This window comes from Tupaia chinensis, unplaced genomic scaffold (genome assembly GCF_000334495.1).
Source record: "Tupaia chinensis unplaced genomic scaffold, TupChi_1.0 Scaffold000298_1, whole genome shotgun sequence".
NCBI classification, from domain to species: Eukaryota; Metazoa; Chordata; class Mammalia; order Scandentia; family Tupaiidae; genus Tupaia; species Tupaia belangeri.
The window spans coordinates 4,440,568-4,454,328 of record NW_006159787.1 but is presented as its reverse complement, the minus strand read 5'-3'; the positions used below and the strand labels follow the sequence as shown (position 1 = coordinate 4,454,328).

The 13,761-nt window shown below is 36.6% G+C and overlaps 1 pseudogene; it reads right to left on the bottom strand.

The window, feature by feature from the left end:
* Positions 1-13,119, bottom strand: part of LOC102483772 (eukaryotic translation initiation factor 4B pseudogene) — a 151,462-nt pseudogene extending 138,343 nt beyond the window's left edge.
* Between the last annotated feature and the right edge of the window lie 642 nt (positions 13,120-13,761).

Here is a 13,761-nt window from a genome sequence, read left to right as displayed (position 1 = left end):
CCCCCAAGGGGGATGGTCACGCCGCAATCCCTTCTCCTCCATTCTCCTCTCGGGATCTTGGGCACGCACGCACACGCGCCCGGTGTGAGTTTTAAGCCACCGGGTCCGGGACACGAACCGTGGTCGACTACGTGGGAGTCCAGCGACATAGCCATTACGCTAACTGCTGGTTCCCTGCTGTTCATTTTTTGTTCACTTATGCTAACATATACATTGGTTATAACTTGGTCCCATAGCCCTTTGGTTAAAGGAGCTGGATACCACATGGACAACCATGGCTCAAATCCTGGTTTGAAAAACATGCTTGATAAACTGAGGCACTAGTATATGTGCATATGTGTGCCCCAAATCATCCAAAGATGGAGAAAAGAAGGAAAATTATTTGTAATTTTATTTTGCTCCATTAGGATTGCTTTCTCTATATCTCTGGTGAGTATAAGTATCCTTAGATAAGAAAAAATCACAAAATACAAAAATTTCAGATATTATTGGTCAAAGAGAAGATATATTTCTCAAACACAGACTTCTAGAGAATTTCAAATTAGTGAGCAGAGGCTGAATCTACCTATTCATATTCGCAGTGTCTACTCCGTAATACTTATTTCACTGGAGCATTAGAAGAGCTAAAGTGGTAAAATGTAGAAAGAGCTAAATAAGATGATTTAATGAATGGTGATATAAATAAATCTTTTTGTAATATAAATTAAAAATTCGAAAAGTTATTTAGTTAAAACTAATGTTAAGACTTGGTTCTGATTTTCAGTAAATGGTTTTGGTTACCACATGCTTTCCTAATATAGTCCCTCATGCTTTGGTTAGTCCATATTGTTTCAGAGGCAGAAAATGGAAAATAGTGAAGGACAAAAGAGAAAATGAGTCACTAAGGAAGCTGACACCTCATTAGATTTAAAAAATGCAGTCTGCTTTTCCATGAATATCATTAAAGCCCTGAGAAGACTAAAAAGTCCTATCAAATTCCAGGCAATGGAAGCAAGTAAAATAGCTCAACTAGTTCAAAACTGCATATCCTACCAGTGCTGAATCAAAATTAACTTAAACTAGTGGACTACCTTGTATTTTCAAGAGAAATTGTTCTTTCATGTATTTAAGTGTTTTGACCTCCTTAATAATCCAAGTAAAACTGTTTCAACATATAAAGCTGATTAATATAAACGTAGCACTTATATCTAATGTTAATCCAGTATGCTTCTATTATATACCTACTATGTGCAGAGCTGTATAAGAAATAAATAGGCAACACCTAAATACATATAAATACACTCAGAAAAGAATAGTTCCAATTCACAAGGTACTTAATGTTGGTTGAGGGAATAAATTGCATCTATGTGAAATAACCAGAGAACACAGGCAAGTCTAAGAAAGTGGAAAATATGGTACAAAACTAGAAAATAAAAGCAAAACAACAATTAGTATACTAGGAAGATATCTGGACTAAAAGGAAACTAAGAGAACAAAAATGTTAAAAATCAGTATTCAATTTAATTATCTTCTACTTGGCAGGTGACCTTGATCAAGCCAAGCATTTTTTAATCCCAGCCATTCACAAGCTAAGAGCAAATAATAAAATCTATCTCAAAGGTTTGATGTAGGGATTAAATGAGGCAATGAATATGAATGTGTTTTAACAATTGTAGGTTACTCAAAAAGTTTTGTCAGGGAGAGTCATTTTAGTCTAGAGTGGATATTGCTGCTCTGCTCACTAAGTAGTTTCAGAAGAAAACTGGGAGGGACCTTTGGCACCATCTCTTTCTACAGCTTAATTTTACAGATAATTAAACTGTGGTTTATAGAAGTTAAACTTTAAGTGTCATTGTTTTTTAAAAGGGCTGCTGGAACAGGGTACTAAGTAAATATATATTGCTGCTATTATTTCTCAGATTTACTTAGCAGGTTTTTGCAGAATTATCACTCCCTTCTCTTCAGTTTTAAAGATACTGAGATGGATATGTCAATGCAAAAATGAAAACTGAGGTACAGTAAGTAAAACAAAAGGAATTATTTCAGTCAAGGACTTAGGACAAGTCTCCTGGATGACACTTTTCCAGCTGCCTATGATGCAAAACAAAAAAAACTGCTGAGAAGGCTAATTCATATAACAAAGAAAAGGGCTATGAAGAGGGGTATTTATAAGCCCTTTCTCAAGTATCCACATTGTACCATCTAAAGTCACACAGGCAACTGGCTAGTATAGATGATCCTTTACATACTGAATTCTGAGAACATTATCAGGAAAAAAGGATGGGGATAAAACTGTCAATGTCGATTTGATTTCTGAAAATTAAAACATATCTTTAGGGCAATAATCCTGATAGGTGTAGGCCATAACCAAGCAAGGCCTCAATATGCATGCTTCTCTTGGAATGAATGGGCCTTTTGTTCCATAGATTGCTCTGAATTGCTTTTCTTTCTCAGCTAATTCATGATTGAATTAAAATAAACAAACAAAACTGACTGCTCTTATTCAATAATCATCAAGGAAGACTTCTGTGACCAGATGAAACCAGCCCCTAAATGAGTCTTAAATATCCTGATTCTATTTCAAACTTTAGAGACCAGTCCAAAGTCTAGGCCTCTAGAACTTCAAAAAAAACAACTAGAACCTGGGGTTCCCACAACTCCCTATTCAGTCTTGACTAGTTTGCTACAGCAGCTTACAGAATTCAAAGGAATTCTTAACATTTACCAGATTTAAAGGATACAGATAAGCATCCAGATGAAGATACATAAGGCCAAGCTGAAAATGTTCCAAATACAGAAGCTTTAGTTGGGGTATACCATTCTCCTAGCAAATGGACGGGTTTCTGTTTCACCTTCCTGCAAACCTCCACGTGTCCACTAAACCCTGTCCTCTTGGGTATTTTTGTAAAGACTTTATTGCAGAGACCAGAAAGTGGCATGATGGTTAAGGTGTTGGACTCTGACGTGGCTGGCCACAATTCAAGTCTCAGACGTGGTGGCTTGCTTTCTCTCTCCTGCTCTGCATGTGTGTGTTTGTCTATATCTGGTCAAACTGAATAATAATAATAATAAATAAAGCTAAATAAATAATTCTTTTAAAAAAAGACTTTATGGCATAGGCATGACTCAAGGGTGGGTTACCATGTAAAAAAATGACTGGACAAAAAGGTATGATCTAATGCTACCATAGGCTGAGTGGGGAAATCCAGGGAATGTCTGATTAGATTCTTTGTGACCTCCACATGCAGCATTCTTTCCTCCTGAATATGGAACAGTTTACTTATGGAATGAAGGTCATGTGATTTATGACCAGAAAAAAATAGGAAGATTAGAAGTTGTATGATGCCTTGGGGCTAGTTATTGGGTCCTGCCTTAGGAAGAAGGAGGAGCATGTGAAAGGAAGTCAGGAGAAGGTCAGACTGTCTTTTGCCTTTATCTCTCTGAAGTTATTTCAGAAACCAAGGACAAAATACCAAACATCAATATTTAGGAACCAGAAACCTTGGTTAAAAACCAATATATATCGTAATATATACCACAGTAGTCCTAATGCTCGAAAAAATCAAATTCTAGAGTTATGATATTATTAATAGCTCCCATGAAAACCGTGTAGTAATAACTATTCTTTAATAATTGTTATGCTAAATCTGTGAGATAAATGTCACTGTATTTAGAAATTATTCTATCATTAGTGACCAAACTCTCTCAAAGTTTAGGTGCACATTTTCGTCTTTAAAAGTTAGATAGAATTCTCCCCTTAACATTTAGGCTAGAACTTTCTTTTGCCACAAAAATTATAGCTGTCTATTTTGTCGTTCATTGCTTATTCATGGACAGAAATCACTTAAAGCAAATTGCATTATGAAAAATAATGTTCATAATTTAATTCTAATTTGCTGATCATATTTGCTTAAAAGATCACACATGTCCACTATTATTAATAATAACCAATCTCTAATAGTCATAAATTAGATTGCTTGTAATTATATTACTTAGAAATCTTGCAATGTCTATGTGAAGAGAAGGTTTTCATATCTAGTTAATCATTTAAGTTTTACCTTATTCAAAGGTTACAAACCCTATTAATTCCTTCCAAAATGCCAGGATTCTTTGGCTATACATGAATTGCTACAAATTTTTTCTCCGTGGTGTACATTGAAGATTTTGGCATGTACATATGTTCTTATTTATTTAATTCATAAATACATTTGCTTTATGTTTATAATAAAATCAATCAATACTTTTTATTATTTTTTTTAAAACTGCAGATATAGGCACCAGCAGATGTCATAAAGGTTATGTAGCTAGACTCCCATGCAGTCAGTCGACTGCAGTCCAGTCTTGAACCCAGCGGTTTGAGGAGAAGGAATTGAAGTATGGCCATCCTCCCAGGGGATGATTTCTCACTTTCTGTTCCTCTGGTAAGTGCACATGCCCTATCCCAAAAATCTCTCTCCAAATAAATAAATAAATAAACAAACTGCAGATATATAACTAATTGCTTATGAACGCATATTCAATTGTTAACCTTTCTCTACCAAATGGATTGACCATAAAAACAGTGAAGCACCAGGACCAGCAGTTAGTATAATGGCTATGTTGCTGAACTCCCCTGTAGTACTGGACCCACTGGCTTAAACTCACACTGGTCACGTGTTCATGCGTGCCCAAGATCCCAAGAGGAGAATGGAGGAGAAGGGATTGTGGCGTGGCCTTCCCCTCTCAGAGGTGATTTGTTGCTTTCTGTCTCTCTGTCTCTCTCTGTCTCTCTGTGAGCGCTTGTGCCCTATAGCAAAAGACCTCTCAAAAATAAAACAGAACAGTGAAGCAGCTATATGTTTAGGATATAAAATGTTTAACTAACTTAAAGGAAATTTATCAATGTACCTGAAAGATATTCAGGGGAAAATATATGGTAAAAAATTTTATCACAAAATTTTTTTCACATATTTTTAAAATACACATTTTAGATAGCTTATTTGATAGTTTCTATTCCCCTTTCTTCACATCCACTTGTGAATGGAAAAGTTCACAGAATAAATGGAACTTTTTGTACAAGTTTATTTTGGTTCAAATTCTTTTACTTAAAAATTTATGTCATTGTAGATTTTCTTCTAATTTTTAAATTTTTCTCTAGGTTGAAGGTTATAGTTTTCTAATTCATTTGAGTATATTAATTTTATATTCATTGCTTGACTTTGTGATTGGTATGTTGTTGAGCATTTAAATTTTAATGGTATTTTGTAAGTTGTCTAGTTAATTTATTTATTTTTCTTGAGAATTATTTATACATTCAAAACTGATTGTAAGTTTCTCTAGTGTAGGTATTAACAACCTCTTAATTATTCTAGGCCTACCTTTTGCCTCATACTAAGGTCTGTCTTCCCAGGGTAGATGCAGAATTTTTCAAGTGTATAAAGAAATCTCCATTTGAGCTGGTCAGAATTTTGTCTATAGCCATGTATGAGTGCTAGAAACTTTTTATATTGTGCTTTTAATACTTTATATATTTTTACTATATATTTATATTAAATTTCTGGTAGTTGATTTTGTTCATGCTCATGACTTTCTCCCCATCCATGTATAGCTCAGTGCTCAACTATCAGCAACAACAGAATCTTACTCAGGACATAATTTAAAGTATAGACTCCATAACTAAATCTTTCTTTATTTTTAATATGAAATTAATATGATCACTGCAAAAAGAGAAACCATAAAAAGATGCATTTTAGAAATGTTCATCATCTCCCACTGTATTCCACACACTCTATTTCACTCCTCTAAATTAATCAAAGTTAACAGCCAGGTGAGTATCCTTGTTCATCTCTATGCATTCCAACCGAAAGTTCTATGTAAGCAAAGTATAAAGGGAGAAGGAAGGTCATCCTTTTTTAACAAAACAATCAAAATAAATGAATACTTTTTATGTAATAAGATAACCTATCCCCACTCTAAAGACATGGAAGTAACATTTTAACATAAATATTGAGTCTTTGAAAAAGTTATGACGCATTTTTGCATAGATAAATATAGAGGGACCAGCAGACGGCATAATAGTTATGTTGCTGGACATCTATGTAGACGACCCCTGTTTGAGTTCCAGACCTGGTGACTTAAAACTCACATCGGGACATGTGTGTGTGCCCCCAAGATCTTGAGAGGAGAAGGGAGGAGAAATGATTGCAGCATGGTTATCTCCCCTGGGGGGTGATTTCTCACTTTCTGTCTGTCTCTCTGTCTTTCCAGAGAACACACGCACCCTATGGCAAAAATCTCTCTTAAAAAAAGATAATAATAAAATAAATAAATACATCATGACTTTTCTGACAATGCAATATATATGCATATATATAAAACATTAATGAGAATATTTCAAATATACAAGAACACATTTTTTTAGTAGGTTTTTTGCCACAGGATGCATTTGCTTACTGAAGAGAGACAGACAGAGATGGAGAAAGTGAGAAAACACTCCCCAGGGTTTGGCCATGCCTCAATCCCTTCTACTTCATTCTCCTCTCAGGATTTTGGACTCACATGGACACTTCTCCAGAGTGTTTTTCAAGCTATTGGGCCCAGGATTGGAACTGTGGAGTTGGCCATGAGGGTTCTAGTGCCTTAATCAGCATGCTACTTGCTGGCCCCTATACTAAAATGCTTTTAAGAAAATCCTTTCTTCTCTGAGAATTATGGTTGTTACACAAAATAATGGACCAGTTTTTAAAAAAAACCTTAAACCTGCTATATTAATGAAGTAACAAAAATCATAGGATACATTAAATTATGATGAAATAATTCCATTTCTTACTCCAGCTAATGCAATCAATCTATTTTATTTAATTATTTGATTATTTAATTCATCTTCTTCATGTATTTATTAATTCCTTAAACAAACATTCATTTCATTTTCTATTTCAATTACTATGCTAGGAGTGTCTTAAGAGTGATTTATGGGCCAGTAGGTGGAGTGGTAGTTACAGCTCTTAAATCCCACATGGCCAACCATAGTTTGAGTTCTGGACCCAGCGGCTTAGAAATTACACTGGGTGCATGTATCTGCATGCTCCAAATCCCAGGAGAACAGAGGAAAAGGGACTGCAGCATGGCCATCTCTCCTGGGGGTTGATTTCTCACATTCCCTCTCTCTGTCTCTGTCTCTCAGGCAAGCACACATACCCTATGACAAAAGACAAAAGAAAGAAAAAAATTGATTTAAGTGTTGTTGCTCAAAGGTTAAAAACATAGTTGAAACACCTCTCAAATACATCAGCAACTACAGGGTATCAGGTTATTATAGGGATAATGGTTAAATATTTTAGCCATAAAGAAAAGTACTCTACTTGATGCTAAAAGATATAAGTTCTAAGTATGCTATGCAGTAGCCATGTGTCAATCCTTCTATGTTTTATTGATTTCTTCTCTGTTAAAATGGTGAAAATAATGGCTATCCTGAAACATCAAAGGGTTATTTCAAAAATTAAATACAGTATGTATTAGACAATATATGAAGCACTATAACTTTTAAATGCCATATCTACATTTTAATTTTTTCCATGTTATCACAATTGAGAACTTTCAAGAAATTGCATCAGGTGACTAAAATATGTATGTTCTGATATATGATTTGCATTCATTCATATAATCTTAAGCAACAAGAAAGTTTATATAATGTGAAATTAATTTTTATTAGATTATATCTTCTTGAAGTAGTTGTAAGATATTTTTATAGCTGTTTTTCAATGTAAACATAGATTACTTTGCTTCAGCATTTCATTTTAATTTATTCCACTCAATGGTATTTTGATTTTTGAAAAATATGATGGCAATGTTTTTCCTTTCTTGCTTGAACAACTATTCATCAGAAAAATTATTTTTTCAACCACTGTCTAATCCTGAATCATATAACAATATGTTCCATATCTTAAATATCTCACATGGAGTAAGTAATTTTCTAAGTTTAGAAATTTCCTTTCAAAGCACAATTTCTATAATAAATTCAAAATCCAATTTACTGGAAAAATAAGTCAACAAACAAAACAAGGCATGTCTATTAAACCACATGTTATCCTTACACTAAATTCAAAGTTACATAACCTGTAGAATTATCATCTTCAAGCAACATTTTCTGACAACTAACTATGTGCAATATACATATATGTAAAAATATATTATTTTTTTCCATTAAGTAGTGGTGTGTGCGTGTGTGTACATATAAAACAAAATAAGTACTATGGAAGTATGACTACAGTTAGTAGTTTAAATGCATAATGGCAATAACATGGACACTAAATTTAATTTGTAATATTTGTATGGCATCACTGTTACATGATGAAATGACATTAAAACTATTTAAAACAAAATAGTAGAATGCAAAACCTCAAGCCCATAGACTCTTAATCCAGTAATATAGAAGGTGTGTAATAATAAAGTTCTGAATAAGTGAAAGCTAATACGGCATTAAACATTTTTTGGTACTCTCCTTTATTTACTTATTCTATGAGAAAGAAAGAGACAGAGAGAGACAGCATGCTCAACAGATTCTTGATGCTGGAATCGTCCCCAAGCCTCACCCAGTCCTGGATCACAGGCACATGCAAGCCTGGCATACTCAGGGTGGTCTCTAGGTGAAAACTTCATCCCTTCCTGTCTTGGCCAGCTATTACACTGTTTATAGAAAAACCTGAGACTGTATAATTAATATTGAAATACAAGTTTATTCAGCTCATGGTTTGGAGGTCTGAGGTTCAGAGGCCAACTTGGTGCTGGTCATGATCTTGAGCAGAGTGAGTGTAAGTTTTGGTTGTTCTTGTCTCTTTTCTCCTCTTATAAACACATTGTAATTCCATAATAGGGGACCCATTTTAATGACCTTATCACACCCAAAGGCCCCATCCTGGATTGCCCAAAAGGGAAAACATTTTTACTTAAGACCTGTACATTACAACAAAGTCCTAACAAGTCCATTTTGTATGGAGCATCCAACTATAATACCTTCTATGTGGGTCAGCCTTGGGGAACACTGTTTTATTGCTGCATCACCAACTGGCGCCTGATAAAGCATTTTACATCAGTCATATCTGATTTTTCTTTAAATTAACATGTTCTATTTCTATGTTAAAAAAATGTTTCCTTTGCTGTATGATATTGAGAAGTTATTAAAGATGCAAGTAAGACTAATTTTATAGTTCCTATAAAATAGAAGCAATTAATACAACATTTATATACTCTTAAACAAATTTAAACAAGTGATATCAGGAAAACAGTAGAATAGGAAATTTATACCTTTATCTTCTCACCTCCACAGAAGCATAGATTTTGATGACTATTCAGAAAAAAATGAGTACCTTTGTGAAAGTCCAGTAGTAGCTCGGTAGAGAAGTTCCAGCATAATGTCAGAACAAAAACTCCTAAAATAGATGTATGAGAGTAAAAATAAGTTTATTTTTACTTATACCACCCCACTCCTAAGGCAGTACAGCCTAGTCCCTTCATCTGGCAATTATTCCAATAGGATAAGTAAGAGCATAGCGAGTGTGCACTTAGCACTCCCAGCTATGGGACATTGCCCAAAAGGCCCAAGTCTTTCTGGGTCTATCCAGAATATTAATGTGATGCAGTATCTGAGCGGTTGGGAGAAGGTAGGAGCAGAGAAAGGAGGCTGTGGACTCTACCAACTCCTTTGTAGTCTCCATTAGCCACATGGGATGCCTCACCTGTGGATTCTACTCTCTCAATTAGCTCTCAGGCACCCGGAAATCTCCATATACCACCTCTCCCTCTCGCCATGCTGGCTCTACAAATATGTTGCCATGAATGGTGAATGTAAGCACATTGCACAGACAGCCAGCTTCTGTAGGATTAGGTGAAGCACACAAATGTAAACATTTCAGAACACCATGCTAGGGAAAACAAATTGGCAGCTCTCAGAACCAAGATTTGCCTAATAAAGAGAAGACATAAAATCTTAATTCTCTCCAAAGAGCTAATAATATATGTTGAGAAAATACATTAATACATTCATAGAGAAGAATCAGAATCCTAAACTAGGCTAATCAGTAATTTAAATAAATCAATAAATGCTAGACAAGGCAGTTATTTCTTCAAAGATGAGAATAGTAATACAAGACTTCAAGGAATACACACACACACAAATAAAGAAAACTTGAAACTACTAAAGAAACATGGTAATATTCCAGTAATCGACACTAAGTAAATGGAAATCTAAATTATATGACGAAGAATCCAAACTAATTGTCTAAAAGCTCAACAAGTAACAAGACAACACAGAAAACTCAACAAAGTAAAAAAATTAAAAAAGAACTAAATAAAGAGAAATTATAAGCGGTAATCTTTACAAAGAAATTCTAGATCTGAAGAATACAATGAATTAAATGAAAAATAATATAGTGTCAATGGCAAACTTGATTAGAAGAAATAATCTGTGAACTCAGAGAGGTCATTTTAAAATATCAAGTCAAGGGACCAGCAGATGGAATAATGGTTATGTTGCTAGCCTCCCACATAGTCAACCACAGTTCATATAAAACTCACACAGACACATGTGAGTGCATGCCCAAAATCCTGAGAGGAGACTGAAGGAGAAGGGGTGGCCATCCCCCCTGAGGGGTGGTTTCTCTCTTTCTGCCTTTGTCTCTCCAGCAAGCACAAGCACCCTACAGCAAAAATCTCTCTTTAAAAAAAAAAAAAAAGTCAAAAGATAGAAAAAAAAAAGTCTAGAAATGAAGAAAGCCCAAAGGATTTATAAGACATGAAGATAGATAATTTCCTAGTATGGTGGGCACCGATGGAGAAGAGAGAAAGAAAGAAGTAGAAAGCTCATTTTAAGAAATATTGGCTGAAAACTCCCAAATTCGGGAAAGGAAATGGATACCCTGGTATAGAAAGCTCAAAATTCACCAGAGATTCAATTCAAAGAAGGCTTCACCAAGACATATTGTAATCAAACCCTCTGAAGTTCATAGACAAAAAGAATTTTAAAAGCAATCAAAGAAAAGAAACTCATCATATATCAATATAAGAGGATTTCCATAAGGTTATCAGCAGATTTCTTAGCAGAAACTTTGAAAATAAGGAGAGAGGCACATAATATATTCAAAATGCTAAAGAAAATAACTGGAACACCCAAGAAAGCTTCAGAATGAAAAGGAGAAGAAGGAGAAGAAGGAGAAGAAGGAGGAGAAGGAGGAGGAGGAGGAGGAGGAGGAGGAGAAGGAGAAGGAGAAGGAGAAGGAGAAGGAGAAGGAGAAGGAGAAGGAGAAGGAGAAGGAGAAGAAGAAGAAGAAGAAGAAGAAGAAGAAGAAGAAGTAGTAGTAGTAGTAGTAGTAGTAGTAGTAGTAGTGGTAGTGGTAAGAGACTTTCCCTGACACACAAAAGCTGAGGGATTTCATCTTCATCACTGCTAAATCTGCTTACTTAAAACAAATGCTAATGCTAGTTATACATGCTGAAATGAAAAAAAAATTACTAGTAACATTAAACAATATAAAAAGCATAGAAGTCACTGGTAAAATATATAGTCAAATTCAGAATGCTCTAATATGAGAAGACTTTAAAAATGCATGAAAAGAAGGAATTGGGCCAGCCTCATTCACAGCAGTTAGCACTGTGTATTGGGAGCCAGATCCCATATGACTGACTACAGTTTGAATCCTAACTCCAGCAGCTTGAAAAATATGCCAAGCACATGTATTTGCCTGACTAAAATTCTGGTGGGTGAGAGAAACAGAGGAATAAAGGATTGTAGCATGACTGTATCTCATTGGGTGAGTTCTTGCTCACTCTCTCTCTCTCTCTGGTGAACATCCCCTCTCTGGCAATAAAAAGAAAACAAAATGGAATTAAAGTACAAAATCATTTTAGTGCAAAAAAAATTTTTTTAATCTATGAATAGTTCTCTCATATACACATTTTTCATGAACTCTTGAAGACCCCTCATACTGAGATGGTGGTGTATAACCTACTTACAATCCTAGTATGGAAGTTAAAAGATTAAATAGTAAAATAACTGTAGCTACAATAATTTGTTAATAGTATCCTAATATAAAAAGATATAAGTGGCCAGATGGTGGCATGATAAAATGTGATCTACATGGGAAGGTTCTGGGTTTGATTCTGGAGACTTCCCTGAGTATATCAGGCACACATATACCCATAGTCTAGAGCTGGCAGAGGTTGGGGATGGATTGTGGCATCAAGTCCCTGTTTGGAATGCCATTAATCTGTCCTCTTTCCTCTTTCTCTCATAGAAGTAGGAAAATTAAAAATTAAATTAAAATATGTAAATTGTGACATTAAAAATTTAAATAATTAGGGCTAATTGGTAGCCTGGTGGTTAAGGGGTTAAGCCAACTGGATAGCACATGGATCCTGGGCATGTGTGCCTGTGTGCCCAAAACCTCAGAAGTGGAGGTGATTTCTCACTGTCCCTCTTTCAGTCTCTGTCTCTGCCTGGCAGAAAAATACAATGTATGTGTGTGTGTGTGTGTATGTGTGTGTGTGTGTGTGTGTGTGTGTGTGTATGTATAAGTCCTTACTTATCAATAATTACTTAAAATATAAATTGATTTGGGATCAGCAGATGCCATCATAGCTGTGTGGCTGGACTCCCATGGAGTCCACAGGGACTGTAGGCTTAAAACTTAAGCCAGGCACATATGCCTGTGTGCCCAAAATCCGAGGAGAAGAAGGGACTGCCATGTGCCCCCACCCCCCCATGATTTTTCACTGTGTCTCCAGGGAGTACACATACCCTATAGCAAAAAATCTTGAAGGATAAATAGATTAAATTCTCCAGTCGAAAAATAAAATGTAGAAAAATAATGAGAGGGGATCAAGATATTTGACTAAAGGTAAGAGCAGGCTCTCTGCTCCCTCATATATAAGAACAAAGCAATCAATAAATAACTGCACTTCAACTGAATGCCTAGGGGAGAGCAGTAGAGTTTAGCAAGGGACACATGGAAGCTCTGCGAGGAAGGGTGACAAGGTAACAGCATAGCCAGAAAAGGGAAATATCCAGTTGAGACTGGCCGGGAGCCGAGAGTTGTTCCCCATGGGATTGGCGGAACCCCAATCCCTCAGACCAGTATCAGGGGTTGCCCGGAGCTCGTGTCTGTTCATCACTCCAACTCATGTTGCCTCAGTCCCTGACTCTCTGGGACCCTGTGCTGAGGGCAAAGTGCCATTTTGAGAAAAGAGTCACGACTATAGTGCATTGTGCTGTGAGGGCCGAGTCCCTGCTCTTTGTATCTTGGAGACACCAACCTCACCCCACCACACTCACACAAACAGCACTTAGGCTGGGTCTCAGCCAAACCTAGGACTACAACGGTGACCCCAGGCCCTGCATCCTGGGAAACAGGCGAATCAGCACAGTAAGGAAGTGGCTCCCCAAACGAGGGAGAAACACCATGTGAGCTTCCCCACAGAGGCCAGCTCTCCCAGTAGCTCAGCTAGGTGGAACGAATGAGTCTGTATGCACCGCACATCTCGCTGGGGCCTGCTAGCGCTGGGCTCCTGCACCTGTGGCAGCGCTCCTCAGTGCGCGGCTGTATGCACCGCACATCTCGCTGGGGCCTGTTAGCGCTGGGCTCGTGCACCTGTGGCAGCGCTCCTCAGTGCGCGGCCGCACGTGTTCCCCACGGGCCTGGGCGGACCGAAAGCCTCCACAGCAGCAGCTGCCGACCGCGACCTCCACCCCACCCCGGCCGGGTGATTCTGGAGACTTCCCTGAGTATATCAGGCACACATATACCCATAGTC